General features: G+C 53.2%; 1 protein-coding gene and 1 pseudogene across 1 annotated transcript in view; both read right to left on the minus strand.

Moving 5' to 3' along the window:
• Positions 1 to 19,647, minus strand: part of GALNT2 (polypeptide N-acetylgalactosaminyltransferase 2) — a 172,690-nt gene that overhangs the window by 140,081 nt on the left and 12,962 nt on the right. The window lies entirely within an intron of this gene.
• Positions 10,680 to 11,072, minus strand: LOC136136541 (mitochondrial import inner membrane translocase subunit TIM14 pseudogene; annotated as a pseudogene).

The raw sequence follows: 19,647 nt of genomic DNA on the forward strand, positions 1-19,647 counted from the left end.
CTGTGCCCGTCAGTGCGCAGGGCCCAGCAAAGCCAACAGGAGGGGTCTGCCCACCAGAGGCCCCCTTCTCCCGCTGGCCTCCGGCATCAGGACACCCCTCTGGTGAAGAAAGGCCCACCAGAACAGAGGTGGGGATCCAACCCCGCACGCTCTGTGGTCCTCCCACACCTCACTCCTGGCTCGTCTCTCCCGCACACTTTCCCCGATTCTGATTCATCTTCTGAGTGTGCCGCTGCAGACCTCCAATTAGGACGGGGGGCTGGAGGCGTGCTAGGCAGCCTTCCCCTAAGTTGGCTGTGACTCAGCCTGGCAAAGCCCCAAGCGCCGTTACAGAGGCCGCCCTCTGCCCCTTTATTAGCTCGGCGAGCAGCAAAGACCAGTAATCACAGGCTCAAATCACTGCTCAAAGCACATTCGCCAGCACCTCCTGAGACCTAGAGAAAGAACAGGCGCGCAGCTCCTTTTTCCCAGCTCGGCAAAGTTCATCTGCATTTTGAGCAACGGGGACACGGGTGGGACTCCGTGGCTGGTGAATGATGCACTCCAGGATTTCTGAAGCCTATTAAGAAAGGAGAGCCTCCGTGGGTAGCGAGCGCGATGCAGCTCCGGCCACCCGTTTCCCTCCTCCCGCCCGCACTCAGCACATCTCACTTATTTTATAACTCAAGGCATCCAACTAGGCAGGGGTTTTAAAGCTTCCCGTTTCTGAGGCTAGAGAGCCAGGGGGCTGAATGCCTGACGATCCCGCTACAGCGACAGCCTGCTCTCTGAGGCCCACCAGCTGCTTCTGATAACCGATTTTACCATGATAGGAAAGGACTGCAGGGCTGTCTATGCCCAAATCCCCCAGAAAATAGGATTTCAGCCCTTTTAGACAGTGTTCCATTAAGCTCTGGAGAAAGGAGTGGAGGAGACACCGGGGGTCGGGGGGTGGGGAGAGAGGCCCCCGCCCGGCTCCAGCTGCCCCTTCCAGTCCCAGAGCCCCCAGTCTGTGCAGGCATCCTACATCCTGAGAGAATACGAGGGGCTTACGGATGCTCGGGAGTTAGAGGGAAAAGGCCGCTAGTTACGGAGCAGGGGCAGGGTGTGCGCCCAGCCCGGTGGGTGTACAGGGAGCAGTGGCTGAATCAGTTAATTAACGACACCAAGTCCGTGGCTTATGGGGGTAAGCGCCTCCACCCTGAGCAGCGAACTCTGCTGGAGGAGGGAATCGTTACTCAGGGAAGGTCAGGTCATCACTCGCCAAGTAAATGACTAGGGGAAAGGAAAGAATAAATAACAACCCGTGACCTGATAAAGGGTTCGTCTACATCGGCTGACTCATTCCAGAATTGAGGCCAAAATCAGGGTTAACTGCAACAGGGCCGACACAATAATTACGTGTGTTTTGGTTTTTGGTGTTTTTAAAAGCCACCAACTCCTTTCCTTAGAGCCACACACAAAATCCTGCAGGGAGCTCTTTCCTGGAAGTAGAAATGCGTCCTCGGAGAGCCCCACTGATGCAGGCAGCCTTGTAGCCCACCGACACCTGCCTCAAACCGAGCAGGAGAGCCGACTGGCATTTCTTCCCAACCCCGGGGCTGAGGATGGAAATGTGTTCGCGGCGGTGGACTCTTGTCCTGGAGGAAAGACCGCGGATGCGGGAAAGCTTCTCCACGCTCACCCCTGCGCCAATCCTTGCTGAATAAAGATAGTCACCTTCACACAAAAGTAGGGTCGCTTATGGATACAAAGTAAACCGCAGTGGAGAGAGTAAAAGCCACACTAAGGGTCTCTGCTGTGCAAACCGAGATTCCACGAATGTTATTAAAATCTATTAAGGGGATTTTGGCCTCCGTGAAACCTAAGTAAAGATTATTAAAGGAAAAAGGACCACAGCTGTCTCTCTACCTCTGTAAATGGCTCTTTCAAGCAACTGTTTTTCTGGACAGCCTCACCCCGGAGGAAGTTGAGGCTGTTAAAAATTCTGCAAAGCAAATGACTAGGATTATGAGAATCCCTGAAGCGTTATGCTCTAAACACCATCTCAGGAAGACCAACAGATGCCGGTCTCAGCCTCAGTGAGACCCATCGAAGCAAAATGTCACTTCTTCCAGCCCCAGAGGGAGTCCTCAGATGACACCTTGTCCATGCTCCTCTTGTGGCCCACCCCCCCCCCGGGCCCCCCCAAAGACAGAGTCCCTTGGAGTTCCACTGTCACAGCAGCTGGATGTTTTCACTCTCCACTACCCAACACTCTCTTTGTTATTTCCCCTATGGAATCTGTTTCCATCAATGCCTAGGGAAAAAACTGAGAGTGCCTTAGTTTGCTCTGTCTCTCTTGGGGGGAAAACAAGCTGTCCTCAGTTATCACCCTAAGTACGTGTCATTCTACCCAGACGCAGGGGCAGTTGTCACAAAGCCCGTGCGGCCTCACGTCAGATCAATAAGCAACTTCTACCTGGCTTTTGCAAATACGAATACTTCAAAGACCCCAAACTGGAACCCCCGAGGTATAAATCTTCTCCATAGAACCACATCTGCTGCAAACGCTTCCAGAAAATAAACTGGGAATTCTAAAACAGGAAGTCAACCATTTAGGCTTATAATTCCAGAGAGACACAACTTCACTCTTGAGACCAAAACTGCTGCATTTGTTGTGAAGCCGCGGTTACGTCTCAAGCAGGTGCTCCCTTCATGATGCTTCTTCGCTCCTGCGTTTACAGCATGGAAAATCCCACCTCCCACCAACGGTTGGGGGTGCCCACTGTGCCGGGGACCAGTCGGGCTCCGGAGACTCAACAGTAAACAAAACATACCTGTCCCCAAAGGGGCTTCAGCTAATCTCCCCTTTCCTGACTTTAAAAGGAAGAGTCGAGCCTGTTTTTCAGGAGAAAAAGAGATTCTTCTAAGAGAACCAAAATATTTTGAGCCTTGTAAGTCCTTAAAACGTACTAGCACTTAAAATTAGCTCCTCGGACAGACAATTTGTCTTTGCACTTTCACACAATGAAGACGGCTCAGGGGAAGGGCGAACTGTGCCTTGCCAACCAAGCAAGCATCGGGAACCACCAGGGAGAGCTCATCTCAGGAGGCAGCATCTCATTCCATCCACTCTTTGCACTTCTGTTTGGCAAAGGGGCAGAACGGGAGATAGGGAAGTTGTCCCCCAAATCTCTGCTACGGACTTCGATCCTCGGCCCCAGGCCACCCTGCTCCAAAGGACCAGGAAAGGGGTCCACATTATAGAGTTTCATGTGGAAGAGAGGAAAAGATCAGAACAGGAATCGTCACATACAAAAAACAGCAGGAACAACAGCCCATCACAGATTTATGGGACCCACAGTCCCACTTACGACACATTTCCTTTTCCATCGCCCTTACGTTGTTTATCAAACATTTATTCCTGGTCCTGAGCTTGGCTGACCAGGACCTGAAAACTTGTTAAAACACCATCAGGATCATGTCAAGAAGCCTTTAAGTAGTCTAAAAAAGGCACGTTGTTTTTATCCGTCTTGACAGACCGGGAGTAGTATTCTGCAGGCTTAAGAATTTCAGTTCAATAAACACATGCTGGCACCTGACGTACCTGGGAGTGGGGAGGGCGTGGGTGAGAGCGGCCAGCCCCCTGGCAGCCCTGACGGAGCTGACCACAAGGCCCGAGGGTCCCAGCCCCTCCCAGGGAGGAAAGAACGGGCAGGGGTAGAGGGCGGGGGGGGAAGATGCTTATTTAACGTTTACTGCAAAAGCCGGAATTACAAGGAGGCACCCCTGGAGTGACATGTTTAGGAAGCGGAGGGGTGGATTATATATACATACACACATATACATATATACATCCATACACGCACACATATACACACACATACATGTGTACAACACATTTAGGAAGTGTCGGGGAAATATACACACATCTACATACATGTGTATGGATGGATATATACACGCGTGTGTATAGATATGTGTGTATTTCCCTCCTACACTTCCTAAGTGTGCCCTGCATGGGGTGGGGGGGGTGTAGGTTTGTGTGTCCATGTATGTTTCCCCCAGACACTTGAGTGTGTAGATATACATACGTACGTACACGTGTGTGTACACACACACACAGGCTGTGGAGTGAGGCAGCCCTGCATTCTCACCGTTGTAACACCTCTCTGCTGAAAGAGCGTGTGGCCTTGAGTAAGTTATTCAGCACCTACAGGTGCTCACTTGCAGAACCGGGTCCGAATACCTATGCCTCCCAGGACTGTCGATGGTGAAAAGGAGCGCTGGGCGGCCCCACTGTGCACAGCGCGAGGCGCACAGTAGGTGCACAGCAAGGAAGCCTCTCCCGTGCCCTGTGGAACCATTTGAGGTATAGTAGCCACACCTGAGAATTTAGAAACCTGAGGTACAGAGTGGTGCGGCAAGCGGCCTGGAATCGTAGCAAATTGAAACTACTTCCAGCACTCAATCCTTCATTTTTTAAATCGTTCATTGAACAAACAAGACACTGAACCCCTTGCTCTTCTCCATGGACCGTGTGGGCAGCTGGGACGAGCCAGCAGACAAACCACGGGCCTGGCCCTCGAGGAGCTGCGGGCCTGGTGGCGGGGGAAGATGCTATGTATTCACTTGTGCAGGACTGGTGATGCCACGGGTATGGCAGCTCCTGGGGGTCGGACGCCTCAGACCCTAGAAGGGACAGAAGCCGAGAAGAGCCGGGAACCAGACTGGCCCCTCCTACAGGCGCCAGGCCCAAGGGGAGGGCCGGGCCCTCGGGCCTGGGTGCGCAAGGCCATCTGCAGGGCCCCAAGGGCGCGGGGACTCCAGGACACGACTGGGGAGAGCCCCCCCGGCAGCCGTCACAACACGAGGAAGAAAACGTCTCCTTCGAGGAACAAAGGCCAGAATGTCATTCAGCCAAGCACCCTCTGCTGAGCCCTCTGAGGCGGCCGCAGCGCCTCCAGCCCGGTTCCAGCCGGCACCTCCTGGGCGTCAGAGCTCAGACGGCGGAGGAAAGCCCTCCAGGGGCCAAGCCAGACCTGTGTGGACTCGCTGGAGGTTCCGGAAACACACCGGGGTGTTAATGATTTCGAGAAGCTCGCAACAATGAACGCACTAGCCTCCTGACGGCCCGAGGCTCCCAAGGACGGCGGCCCCAACCCCGGGCCCCGGCCACGCACCCTCCACCCCGGCCCCGGGCTGGCTCCCGAGGATGGCCGCCAGCCTGGGTGCCCCCACTCCTGCCGACAGGGGTGAGGAAACGGGTGAGCCAGGCGGGGGCACCGACACTGCTGCAGCCCAGGGCAGCCCCCTTCCCTCCCCCCCCACCCCCACCCCGCCCCCCGTCCCGGAAGCACACGGTGGCCGCCTGCGCTCCATGGAAACACCCGCATCAGAGAACAACCACCGGTGGATACGGGCAACAGGAGCGCAACTCTTCTCAGAAAGCAAGCAAGCAAGCACGTGGTCAGAGGACGGCTGCGGCGAGGGCTCAGACGAGGAGGTGATTCGGCACAGCCGGGAGCATCTGAGCCAGGGCGGGGCGGGTGGACTCGCTTAATGCCTGGGTCTAGACACCAGCTCAGCTAGAACGGCAGCCCCATTATGGAGTGAAAGCTACCCCGCCCACCGCCCTGCCTCACCTTGGGCTCAGGAAGCAGATTCCTGGAAACACCCCGGCAAATCCACAAGCTACACAACTCACAACTCACGCCCACGAAGTCTAAAGAGATGCTGTCTCACAGGAGGGGCCGCACACTGGATAAAAGCAGACAGACCAAGTGACGGGGAAGAAAGAAGACTGATTCGGCGGGGGCTGACTCGAGAGAAACCTACCTTGCCTCCAGATAGGCCTCCAAACCTCCCAATCCCACGAACTACCCCCATGCAGTTGAAGTCTGTGCTAAAAAGAGTGTAAGGGTTTGAAGTTTCTGGAAGAAGGAAGTTATTCCAAATCTCTACTATGAACATCTGCTCACCAGAATACAAACAAGAAAATTCAGAATTTATTCTGGTATTAACTACTAAGAATTATGTACTTCTTTTTACATGATACACTCATACATATTAACTCATTTTTACCCCCGAAACCTTAGTAGAATTAGTATCATTACCTGTTTTATCGATGCCAAACCTAACGACTCAGAAATGTAAAAGCTGCCCGAAACTGCCAGCCAGTTAAATATCAGTGACACAATGTACATTTGGTAATTTACTGTAACTTTCCACTATTAAAAAGATATTCTAAACTTTGCTGATACCAAGGAGAGATTAAACTATGATGTTTCATTTTCATGTTAAAATATAAGAAATAGCAATATTCGCAAGAGCCAGAAGGCGGAACTACGCCAACTGTCCACCAACGGATGAATGGATACATACAATGAAATATTATTCCACCTTAAAGAGGAGATTCTAACACATGCTGCATCGTGGATAAACCTTGAAGACGTTATGCTAAATGAAGTAATATACCAGTCACAAAAGGACAAATATTCTACGATTCCACTCACATGAGGTCCCTTTAATAGTCAAATCCATAGGAACAAAACGCACAGTGGTGGTTCCCAGGGGCCGGGGTGGGATGTGGACTTAGTGTTTAACCGGGACAGAGTTTCAGTTTTACAAGATGAGAAAGTTCTGGAGACGGACGGTAGTGATGGCTGCAGCAATAACGTGAACCTACTTCATGCCACTGAACTGCATGCTTAAGAACAGTTAAGGAATCTTTTATGTGATGTATGTTTTACCACAGCTTTTGTAAATTTTTAAATATTTTTAAAAAGAAAATGAAAAAAGGTAAGGAAATCTACTTGGTTCACTGAAAACGGATCATCTCAATATGATAAAAATTGTATCTCGAGGCTTCCCTGGCAGCGCAGTGGTTAAGAATCCGCCTGCCAATACAGGGGACATGGGTTCGAGCCCTGGTCCGGGAAGATCCCACAGGCCGCTGAGCAACTAAGCCTGTGCACCACAAGTACTGAGTCTCCGCTCTACAGCCCACGTGCCACAACTACTGAGCCCGCGTGCCACAACTACTGAGGCCTGCGCGCCTAGAGCCCGTGCTCCACAACAAAAGAAGCCACCGCGATGAAAAGCCCGCGCACCACAACAAAGAGTAGCCTCCACTCGCCGAAACTAGAGAAAGTCTGCACGCAGCAACGAAGACCTAATTCAGCCAAAAAAAAAAAAAAGTACCTCCTGAGCAAGTACACAGTGTTCTAACAATTTGGATCAATGGTTCATTAAATTAAGAGTTTGGTGTGTAAGGTCTCCCGTGATCCTGGGTCTGAGCTGTGAAATGCCAGACGAGCCCTTTCGTTTTTGGTTACTTTCCTTCCCCCCTTCCCAGACGCAACTTTGGACAGTAACTCAGTATGATCCTGATGTTCTCATAACATATTTAATGAGAAAAGGGAATCATTCTGTTTGCTTCTAAACAAACCATTCAGACAGAAATGAACGAATTACTCATCCTACAGAATCTGTTTACCATCTGCTGCTGAAGGGAAGTCTTCACTGAACTGGAGGACCTCTGCATGAATTAGACCCAAAAAGAAAAAATGCCTTCGAGGTTTCAAATCTCTTTGATTCTGTGATTGTACATACTTCAGACCAAACCGAGTCTATCTTTGAGAAGGGATATTAAGGAGACTCAACAGGGGCAGCAGTTCCCAGCCCGGCACCCCCAGGCTGCTAAGGATTACCAGGGAAGGCTGGAAAAATGGAATTAATTGGGAATTAAGAAGGACTTTGCCTAATAGATAAAAAAAAAAACTTCAAATAAGATGAGGGTCAAAGGCAGAAACATTTAAGAGGTCCTGGTGAGCAAGAGGGAGGGAGGGAGGGAGGGACAGAGGGACGGAGGGACGGAGGAGGGGAGTGAGCCCCATCCCTGCCCTCAGCAGCAAGCAGCCATCCCTTCTCACAGTCACCTGCCGCTAGGGATTCACGTTGACAAGATCCTCATATTAACAAACATCACAAAGAAATCACTTAAGCAAATGACTGATCTGCACTGATAAGGAGTTCCTTAGTCATAATTATCACACATAAGTACGTTTTTAATATGTTTGCTTCAGTAATTAAAATCTTCTTAAAGGGGTAACTTTCTACCACGGCTCAACCTAAACTGGCAGGTCCTAGAATCAGAAGACTCCACAGATGTAGTTGGTGTGTAGTTCTTCTTAAAACGGAAAGCCAGCGGGGCAGGAGCTGGCACGGCTCAGTGAGAAGTCACTCCAGCAAACACTCCTTCTGACACAAGGCTGAGCAGGGTCCTCGCTCTGCACGGTGCGTGCCACTCTACTGTGAGAAAACAGCCGCGGTTTCCTGCCTCTCAGGGCCCTGGGGCCACCCTGTCCTCCTGGGGTGGCACCTGGCGGGGGCGGAGCCTCTGCTCCATCCTCCGGGGGGCCCCTCTCACCCCAGGGCAGCTCGGAGGCTCCCTTCTCTGGTGCAGCAGCCTGGACGGCTCAAGGCCGGCGGCTGGGCTCCAGGAGAGCAAAGGGAGACTGCCAGGCCTCTCACGGCGGGGCCACGCCAGCCTGGGGTCACACCACCTCCCGCCCCCCCGCAGCCACTGGGCAAGGAAGCCACCAGAAGGCTGGTGGATGGGGAAGCGGCGGGCAGAGCGCACAGGCCGGGGGGAGAGGGGGCTGCTGGGACAGGGCCGGACGGCCTCTGCCACCATGGGCACCGGCGTGGCCATGTCCCGTAGGCCACTTCCCCCCAGAGCTCTCCCAGCGGGCGGCTGGTCTGAGTGGGCGCCGGGCAGAGCGCAACGGAGAGGGTCGATCCGGGGCCGGCACGGGTGGGCTCCAACCCCACCACGTCCACGCGAGTGCCAAGGCAGCCCATATAGCCTTCTCCACCCCGCGGACACTTCATCCACAACCTGGGGATGACAGCGCCACCTCGCAGAGTCTCATAAGGACTAAATGCGCACACACGCGGACACACGCGCGCACACACAGCTTTAAAGAGCACGCGGGCGCTGGCCCTGCTTGCAGTCAGCGCTGCTTTTCATTTGCCGCTGCAGGGGTCACACGTAAGCCCATCCAGGGCAGCAAGGGCAGCCACAGACCCGGGGGCCACCTGCTGCAGCAGCTCCCCGCTGGCTGGGGGCCTGGGGAAGAGCCAGGCTCTACCCAACCCCTGGAACCAGAGGCGGAGGGGCGATTCAGAAGCCAGAGCAGCTTGAACAGAGGCGCCAGCGTAGGTCACCATGAAAACCCAGGGACCACGGACTCTGCGAGGGGCTCCAGCCCGAGAGCCGTACCTGCATCTCTTTATTTAATCCTCGCCACCACGAAGGGGGCTGCAAGCACACCGGACGCAGGGTTAGATTCTGCATGTCTCAGCCTGTTTCCCATCTAAAAAGCGGGAATAACACGTACCAGGCACCTAACCACACTCAGGGTCAGCCCCCGCCCGCCCCATCTTTATCACTCCTCCCCAAATTGTCGGGCTCTGACTGTTTATGTCTCTTCTGATCGTTTTTAGCTCTACCAGATATATTCCTTTGACCATAAGCTCTCCAGATGTTTCGGAAAAAGCACATGTATTTCGATCCAAAGAACCGTAACGCTATGATCGCCCCCATTTAATAACTGGAGAAGCTAAGGTTAGAGAGATGAAGCACCTCACGTGGCCAATAAATGGTGCAGGGTGGATTCAAACCCACTTCTCAAAAGCCTGCCCTCTTAGCAACATGCTTTGCTGCCTGTGAGGCGTGAAGTGACATGGAGGCTGAGGGACGCAGCCTGCGTTGCCCTTGACCAGGTCAGAGCTGCGGGTCTGGCCACTGACGGAGGCACCGTCTCCCCTCCACAGACCTGCCTCCCGGCCTCGGCTCAGCTGATAAGGAGTTCTTTATTTTTATCATATTGAGATTATCCGTTTTCAGTGAACCAAGTAGATTTCCTTACCTTTTTTCATTTTCTTTTAAATCAGTATAGGTACTGATTTAAATAAATGGCCACGTCTGCATCTCTCCATCTGGTGTTTGGTATTTTTTTCCCCAACGCCATTAGGATGCTCACTGAACTTAAAGTCTACGAGATTCTTATCAAGTATGAGGGCTAAGAAAATGTTTATTGTTCACAAGAAATGCTTCATTTTATTAGAAAATGAAAGCTATGCAACGCACCACGGTTCCCATGTGCTTCGGCTACCAAGATACAAGTTCGCGTTGCACTGAAGAACCGGTCCTGGTCTCCTGGGTGCAGGCCCGCTGAGAGGCATGTGTACACAGCCCTGCTCGGCCGGCTCTCTGGGGCCCGGGCTCCTGCTCTGTCAACGGGGACCACAACAACCCTTCCCCGAGGGTTACGCTGAGTACCAGACTCAACACAGACGGGAACACCCCCAGGACCTGCCCAGGGAGACACTCAGTACCGGTGCCCCTTCACCCTTTCTTCTCCATCCTCTTCCTTTCTTCTTCTCCTTTTTCTGCCCGCCCTACCCCTCTCCCCCATTATATGGCCCTAGATTTTTTTTTTTTGGTATGCATTTATCCATAATTCTTGAGTATTAACCTATAAATATTCTATAATCCAGTTTAAAATCCTCAAATTTAAACAAATTTATACCAAGGCTTTGACTTAGCTTGTGCTAAATCATTTTTAAAATCTGTAGTTTTATTTTATTATAAAAAGCTGGTACTCCTATACATAAATGAATAAGAACTCAAAATTCATCATACGTTTACTTCACTTATTAGCTTGACCTTCTAGTAAATCTTTAGCGTCACTGATTCTGGCTGCTATATAAGGAGATCCTCCCTTGTCTGGGTGATTTAAAAGCACAACTCATCGATGAGCATCTCTTATTTTTCCTTTATTAGCAGTAGGGCTTACACCTAGTATTAATGCTGCTTCCCGCTTTGCCATTTGGGGCTCAAACCCACCTCTGTAATAGCCACCACTGAAGGCAGATTTTGGTAGACTTTGAAAAACTTGTTTTACTTGAGGCTCCATGGCTTCATGGCTTGCAAAGCGTAACGGCCTACAACTCCTGCAGCAGCAACGATCAGTCCAGTTGCTACCACTGTACTGGCCGTGGTTCCCGCTGGGCTCCCAGGCGCCACCTGGAGCGCGGCTCATCCCAGCCCACCCACCAACTCTACGCCTCTACCACAAGGCCGGCCCTAGATCTTTGAACTCCTGTTCTAATGAATCTGTGTTTACAGATAATATGCTTTTTTCCCATAAAGTGCCTCAAATCTTTTTAGAAGTATACGTAGCTTAAGTACACGACAGCCATCATCTAGAAGTGGAAGGAAATTTCAGAGCTGTTCCATAATGGACACAGAAGTGGGAGATAAGGTGGTACGATGTCACCCTCCAAAAATAAAGCCAAAGAGAACCAACGGAATGAATGATGCGAGCCAGCTGTGGCCATCTTTCCAGGAAATAGCTCCCTCTAATCGCAGAGAAGAATTGAAGCAAAACACCCAAGGAATGTAAGGTAGGCTGTAATCTAACTATAATACATTTGGGAAATAGTTCTACTGACTGCTTACTGAAGAATGTTAAGAAGAATGCCAGATGCGTCCGTCAGGATCCGATTTCTAGAATTCAGACGACGGACAAGCTTTTAAACAGAGGCTTCACCGTCAATCGTTAACTCGGTATCAAGCTGTTAACTAGGTAACTGAAAGGGCACGAGGAAAACTCCAAGGCTTCAGGCAGGCAGCATGTGCAGGAAGCAGCCACCACCCCTGGGCTGGAGGGAACCAAGGGAAGAAGTGGAATCAGTGAGCCTTACAAACTCAGAGGGAGGGCCTGAGGCCACCCCGAGAAGGGGGTCTGCTCAGCTGGTGCTGGGGTCTCTAGGATAGCGATGAGGCTGTTTCTTTCTGTGCTGGGAGGAGGGCACAGCGGGTTCTCCGGGGCAGCTAAGGGGGAGGCGTGTCCCCAGGGGCTGCTCCAGAGCGGGGGAACAGAGAGGCGGGATCAAGCCCCTTCCCTGCCTACCGCCCGGCTGGTGCTTGGACCGCCGCCCATCCCGGAGGGCACAGACGTGCTGTGCAGAGTCCTAGCTCCAGCGGCACAGAGGGGAGCCTAGAAGGATTTGGAGCTGAGACAACAGTTTAACAAGCTACGCACTGGGTTTTTGAAAAATGAATCTCCATCAGCACCCTAGGGGGAAGGTATTGATTCTATGCACAGAAATATCCCCAGAATGAAGGCCAATCCAGCTTCCATAGAGGGAGGGGAAACATGCCTAGGAGAACAGCTGCTCGCGCTGGTTTCCTGAGCACACGCACCCCGGAGCCCTCTCCCCCAGGCTCCGCTCCCATCAGCCATTCATGACCCAGAATCCTTATTTACCAACATTTTACAATACTGGTTCATGGAAACCCCGGGCTTTGATTGATAACCTTCTAGATGAACTAATACCATCTAGTTTCCAAACCTATGAAACCCAGAGACCCAGGGTGATTCTCTCTTTAAGTTCTGTCTGAAACAGCTCGCTGGCCTCTCTTTACCCACTGGAAAACGGACCAGTGGGTAAAGAGAAGTCTTTTGAAGAAAATAATCACGTAAGCCTCGACTGTTTCTACAAATGTGTTACACACACACGATGGTACAGAAGTAAAGAAAACAGACAAAGAACTCCAACTTCCCCCTGGAAAACCTACCTCGCCATTTGTAAATTCTGTGCAGTGTATTATCCTCCAACAGAGGAATGAGCCCAAGTCCAGGGACGTCAGAAACCTCGGAAGGGCGGGTGCTCCACACGCCCCCTCACATCCAGCCCGCACCACCTGATCCCTCCCGAGCGAGGGTCTCGGCTACTGGGCGAAGGACCCTGCTGGACAGCCTCCACTTTCACTCAAGGGGGCACGTGCAGGGCTATGGGGAGAGCAGACGGGGTGCCGTGCGGGACGCTGCGCGTCACCCACCGATTCCAGGTCAGACTGGAAGGGATGGCTCTGTTCATTTCCCCGAGTGGCTCGCAGGACACTAATGACCAGTGTCCTCTAATCATGAAAAAGTCCCCAGTGCTTCCTTCCAATCAGCTGGTACTTGATCCAGAGTTCTCCTCGAGAATTACATCCACGTGGCCACTGACCCTCACACATGGGGTCATACCTCCCCCTGCAAACAACAACGAAAACAAAGCAACCCCAGATTAAAATAAGATAGGAAAATAGAATCCAAGACTGCTCGACTACCGAACACCTCAAGCCACTCCCGATACTCATTCAGTCCAGTAAGGAAGCTGTAGTTTCTTTACGCTCCAAACTGTCATTTTCATATCTGTTGTTCGTTACTTTTACTGTCAACGGTAAGCGTCTCAGAGCCTCCTGAATAAGTGCTTATGACAAGAGCACCACTCAGTAATCCAACGGGCACTTCACTGTATACCCATCAATATTCACCCCTGAATATAAAAGCCAGCATCCAAGTCTTCCAAAAGAAAGACCAAACTCAAGCTCAAAGCCCTACAAAATAGACCAAATATATATGTGAGGACTCCATGCGTTTTCTTTTTCCCCCCTCTGGCCGAGTGGCATGCGGGATCTTAGTTCCCCAACCAAGGATCGAATCCATGCCCCTTGCAGTGGAAGGGCGGAGTCTTAACCACTGGACCACCAGGGAAGTCCCTGGACTCCATGAGTTTTTAAAAACACGCTTCAGCTCAAGAGCCGATGTTCTGATTTAACTGGCCTGGGGTAGGTTCTAGGCATCTGTATTTTTTAAATCTCCCTAGTTGCTCCTAACATGTGGCCAGATTGAAAACCACTGGTCTACAGTGTGAATTGGGGGGAGTGGGGCGCAGCACCCAGGCTGGGTGGGGGAAGGGGGATAAAAGGATGAAAGACACAAGCTGCAAGGAAAACCGACGAAGACCCAGGGGAGAAGGACCAGGGCGAGAAGAGAGAAGGTGACAGCAGCCGGTCTGAGGCTACTGCAGTCCTGAGATTTCACTTTAATGCAGCAATGTGAATCCAATCAACAGGCAAAGTCCTTCACCCTGCAGATTTTTCATATGTGAAATTCAGTAATTAGGGCTGGTCGTCAGATGAGACAGCTCTTAAAATATGAACCCTAAGCACGCCTGTGTGCTGGGTTCGAAGGGGCTGTGCGTCCGGCACGTGAAAGAAGAGCGCGGAAACCAGGACCCAGCTGGGGGCCTCCTGTACCTCTGCCGGCACCTTCCCAGGTGAAACAACGTGGCTCCCTGGGATGGAAGAAAACGTGCTGACCTCCACAAAACAGCTTTGCATTTCTAACGAAATTTGCCGTGTACACCTTTTTTGGCCAGGAAGAAGGAAAGAGGCATGCACATGTCGGCATCTGTGTGCACACGTGTACGTGTCTCTAGCTGCAGACATAAAACAACTTTCCAGCAGCTGGATTAAGATGCGAGCACACACACGCGCGCACACACACACACACCCCTGCACACACACGTCTGGAACACTTTTACCGATAGGCAAAGGGTTAAGAGGCAACACCTCACCTAATCCTGGTAACAGCCCCGTGAAGTAGGCCCTGTTCCTGTCTCCACCTCGCAGACGAGGTGACACTGTCTTGGAAGGGCACCTGTGCGAGGACACAGCAGGAAGGAGGGCTGAGACTGGATCCAGGGGGATCCAGGGACCAAGCGCCCTCCGCCCCCTCCCCCAGGGCACACTCAGTGTCCCACAGGCACCACGGCAGGGCGGACACACAGCTGGGAAGACAGGACTGTGCCCTGAGCAAGCCGTTATTAATGACAAGTTATGACCCGCTCCAAGAGATCCCGCCCAGAGAGCCAGGCTACAACCGAATCCTTGTCGCTGCAAAAGTTCTGCACTGAAACGAAGGAGGAGGAACAAGGGGTGAAAAGGAAAATAAATCTCCTGAGAACGCAAAGAAACCCGCTCATTTTACAGCTCTTCTCCTCCTCGGCCGATGAAGAACCCCCCACCCCGCAAAAAAAAAAAATGTAAGAGAGAGAAAGCCTGATGTCCAAAGGGTGAGTTGTCTTGCTGTAGAAAGTCCTCCCCTCGTATGCTGCCCTCCCATCTCTCCCCCCTGGACCTATGCATTTTTCCAACCCCCATGCCCACGACCAAAGGACTGGGAGAATAGCTAGGAGAAGCCCTGCTAGTTCTTAGAGGCTGAGCTAACCACTTAGCGCGCAGGGCAGTGACGCTACTGCATCACTAACCGCCATAACGCCCTCTCGCTAAATTCTCGCTCCAAAGACGCCAGATGCCGTCGGCTCACAGGACTCTGTGCCCCCCTCTCCAAATAACTGAGGGCACAATCTCCTCAGTTCCTCCTCTCGCACCTCAGAACGCCAAGTACCGGGATAAATCCTATCACTGGTTCTCTACAGTCCACGAAGGTGGACAAATCTCGCCGGTCCCTCGGCACATGTCTGGCGGCACCCGCGTTCCTCCCTCAACTTGGGAGGCTGGCTTCAGACCCTTCACAGGTCGCTTGCGGCGTTCCGACAGATGCTACCGAAGGGCCCGCTGCCTTCCGCAAATGACTTTAGGGGCACTGCCTGAAGTGCGGACTGGGTGCCCACCCCCATGGGTTCAAAGTGTTGCCTAGAGGTGCCCCAACACTTCACAAACATAAATCCACCTCCATCTTGTCTGTCCAATGTCCCTGCAGCTCCAAGCCCCTACACCACCAGCCAGTAGTATATCCACAGTTTTACAAGTGCTCATCCAAGGCACAGAGCGTTAAAATGACGAGCCAGGGGTCGCTCCAAACACTCAGGAATGTAACGATACAAGAACATCAGAGGCCTAACCCCCAGTCTAGCGGTCTGTCCCCACACAGGCAGGCTAGGCTGCTCAGAACCCACTGTAACCAGGTGTCTGTCCAGAGATGACCGTCTAAATGTAGAAGCGCTTTACGATGATGAATCAGTGGAAGGGGGGTTAACAATGAAAAACTCTTCTAAACACAGCCGGAAGGGACTAGGCTGCTTAAACACAATTTAAATCCTATCACCCGCGACCTCTCTCCTGTCCCCAGAGTCCCTGCACAGACCCCTGTCCTCAGACAAGGTGAAGCGGCACCAACACCAATTAAGGGGCGATGATTTAAAAGCTTAACCTACAAACAGAGCCAGGCCCACGCAGCTGCGGCATCAACGCAGCGCCTCTGGAGGGAAAGGTGGACGCTGCCCTTGTCTTCAGGTCCACATTCTCGCTGCAAGTGCAGAGAAGCCAGATCTGCACCCAGAAACGACGGCGACTCCCTACGCTGAGCAGTTCTGCCAGACCACGGCTGTCGCGGGCGGGAGGCTCGGTGTGAAAGCGGCACAGTGGCTCTCTAACCCCAGGCTGTAACAGCCGGCAGGAGCAAAGCCCAGGGGGGAGGGAGGGCAGGGCCAGGACGTCTCACAACAGTGCAGAAGACCCTCTGCTGAGCCCAGGCTCGCGGCCCTTCTCACCACCACGACCCCACCAGTCTCAGCCTCGTCTCGCTTACCGATATTACGGAACACCAACCAGAGCACCAATGACATGCCGGGTGCCAGGCCACACCCAGGGAACACGGCGACATGCACAAGTAAATTCCTAAATGCATACCATGCCCTGAGCACCCTCTGACCCTGTGTGGCCCCTGCCCACCACACTTCTATTCGCTGACCTTTTTGCTTTAGACTGTCCAAGCACACCAAGTTCATTCTGGCCCCAGGACGTTTGCACATGACGTTCTCCATGCCTGGACAGTCTTCCACCACATCCTCATGGCTGGATCCTTCTAGTCATGAGCTCTCCCCCAAAGGTGCCCTCCTCGGTCCTTTGTGGTGAGTCTGTGAGCTCCCTTGGAGCTCCACGTAGAGCTGCCCAATGCTGCCTTGGTGGCTGCCAACCCTCACCCCTCCCAGAACGCACGTTCCCAGGCCCTCATCTGCCTCACTCCCCTGACCGCCCTGGGGCAGCCGCATCACTGCGGCCGCTGCTGCATCTCCGTGGGGAAGCAGAGCTGAAAGGGGAGGGGCTGAGCAGGTGCCGGCCCGCAAGGCGCTCACAGTCTAGTGGATGCAGATGCCCAGCAGCCTGCGGAGTCCTGGGGGTCAACAGCGGCGCCTGGTGAGGGACCCAGGACGACGGGGGGCTGCGAGCCCTGCTCTCTGCTGGACCAGCAGGATCCCGGAGATGCAGACCCCCCACCCACGCGCACCTGGCCCAACATCTGAGGGCTGGTGGAGAGAGCTCAGGCCCACCCACAGCTCCAACATCCCGGGTCCCTAATTAGCACTTAAAAGTGCATGGTCTGGGGACGTCCCTGGTGGCACAGTGGTTAAGGATCCGCCTGCCAATGCAGGGGACACGGGTTCGAGCCCTGGTCCTGGAAGATCCCACATGCCGCAGAGCAACTAAGCCCGTGCGCCACAACTACTGAGCCCGCGTGCCACAAGTACTGAAGTCCGCACACTTAGAGCCTGTGCTCTGCAACAAGAGAAGCCACCGCAATGAGAAGCCTGCGCACCGCAAGGAACAGTAGCCCCCGCTCTCCGCAACTAGAGAAAGCCCGCGCACAGCAACAAAGACCCAACGCAGCCAAAAATTAAAAAAAAAAAAAAAGTGCATGGTCTGTGCATATAGGCCCCTGACTGTCAGCTGGCGCAACGGCTAGGTTTCTAGGCTTTGTCCACTGTTTCTACGTGTGCAGACCTCTGAAACTAGTACTCTCCTCACAGCTCCAACACTCCCTTCCCGGAATAAATAAGTAACCAAGAAAATACGGAAGGTACCAGAGCCAGACTGTCCCCCCACTCAGCACTAAGGGGGAGGGGCACGGAGCACGGGGATCCCATGGGGGGGCGGCTCTGAGGCCCTGGGAGGAGACTGCCCGCCAGAACATCTGCGAACTGCAAAGGTAGGACTTGAAGCCAGACACCCACGAAACTACCATCCTACCAGCTTGCTCCATCACGCCCATTAACGCATTAGGTCTGCTTTGCTCTCGGTGTCCCTGGGAACGTACACTGCACTCTGGCCAAGTACAGTCTATCTCTCTTAAATGTGCCCCAAACGTGACATTTCTGGCCCCGCTCAGCACCACAGCTTCAACCTGAACAAAAACAGGGAGCTTCCCGGGTCCACGGCAGGCCCGAGAGCGGGAGGGCGAGCACAGAGGGCGGGAGAGCTTCCTTCCTCAACGTTCTGCCCTGATTTACATTCTAGTCACCGATGCACACCGCGAAGCTACCCTCCACCTGGGTGTCTGCCCCCAGCCAGGCCCCTGCTCTGCCAGAGGGGCCCAGCGTCGCCCCAGAAGCATCTGTGAGAAAGAAGGGTGAGTACACACGCCAGTGAAAATAAAAGGAGCCCTCATCAAACTGCACCGGCATCGTCCCCACCAACTCACTCATTTCCATCAACCCCCTTCTCACAGACAAAGACACGAAGGGTCACAGGCAGTAACAGCGGCATTTGCATCCGGGTCTGATGTCACAGCCGGGCTCCTTGGATTATCATAACCAAACACCAGGTTTTCATGTGGATTTCTCTCCTTGAAATCATCACACAGTGTATCTATTAACCTGCAGTCTAGTTCTAAGTTGTCTTAATCAGGGCCATCAGAGAAATCCCATGAACAGTGATCTAACTGACAGAACTAGTCCAAGGCCCTCACAGGGGTGCTTTGCGGTGTTGCCACGATTATTAGTTTGTCTTCCACTTGTCACTCACCTACGGTTTCAAAAGCAAGTCAGAAACTGAACACATGAAACTAAAAGAATATTTACTGATTAAAACCTTGTGGGAAAGTTTCCAAATAACATGCCGTATTCAGATAATAACAGCTCAAGATATAGAAAACAACCAATCGCCAAGTAGTTTTTAAAAATTAATTACACAGCCACGTAGTGAAAAACCACGTCCCGGAACAATTTTCAAAGACAAGAGACTAAGGGGTAAAACTGGGAAACAACGTCCTGGGGGCGGGCGGGGGGCATCGAGAGGGTTCTGGCCTACAGCTTCCTGTCTCTCCCTACAGAGACCTGGGGTCCACTTGGCATTCAGCCACCCTCTCTGGGGCTCGGTTTCCTCACTTAGAGGGGCAAGGGCTGCAGGCCCCCTGGCCTCACCCTCGGTCCAGGGCAAAAGCCCCAGGCAAGGTCCACAGAGGTGGAGGTGCTTCCTGGGAAAGGAGGCTCTTGGCTTAAACACGGCCGCGGAGGGCTGGCTCAGTGGGCCCAGATGCCCTCGGCTGGTGATGCCAACCAGAGGATGGCCCAGCCAGCCGGGGCACCAGCCTCTCCTGCCCCGACGCCAGGAGACTTCACATCCACACGTATGCCATGGGTATCAGGCCCTGCTCTGATTTATTCCCCGTTGAAAAAAGTGAGGAGATGGGTACATGAGGAAACCGAGGCGCAGACGGCTCGAGTAACTTGCCTGCGTTTACAGAGCCAACTAGAGAAGGCAAATTCAAACCCAGGCGGTGGCCCCTGGGCGACGCATCCTGTGGGCCCCTTCGGCCCCATCGCCTGAGCCAGCCACCCACCCGACCCACCCGGCAGCATCGCCCTGGGCTTTTCCTGGCAGACCCCTGCGCCGGCGCCAGAAGCCAGCCGGACGGTCTCCGAACGCCCGGCGTGGGGATGCTGAGCTGCCCCTCAGCACCCGGGGGCGCCTAGGGCATCGGACTCATGGCGCAGGCAGCCTCCCTCTCTCGGCAGAAACCTCAGCTAAACTCTCCCAGG

This window comes from Phocoena phocoena, chromosome 16 (genome assembly GCF_963924675.1).
Source record: "Phocoena phocoena chromosome 16, mPhoPho1.1, whole genome shotgun sequence".
NCBI classification, from domain to species: Eukaryota; Metazoa; Chordata; class Mammalia; order Artiodactyla; family Phocoenidae; genus Phocoena; species Phocoena phocoena.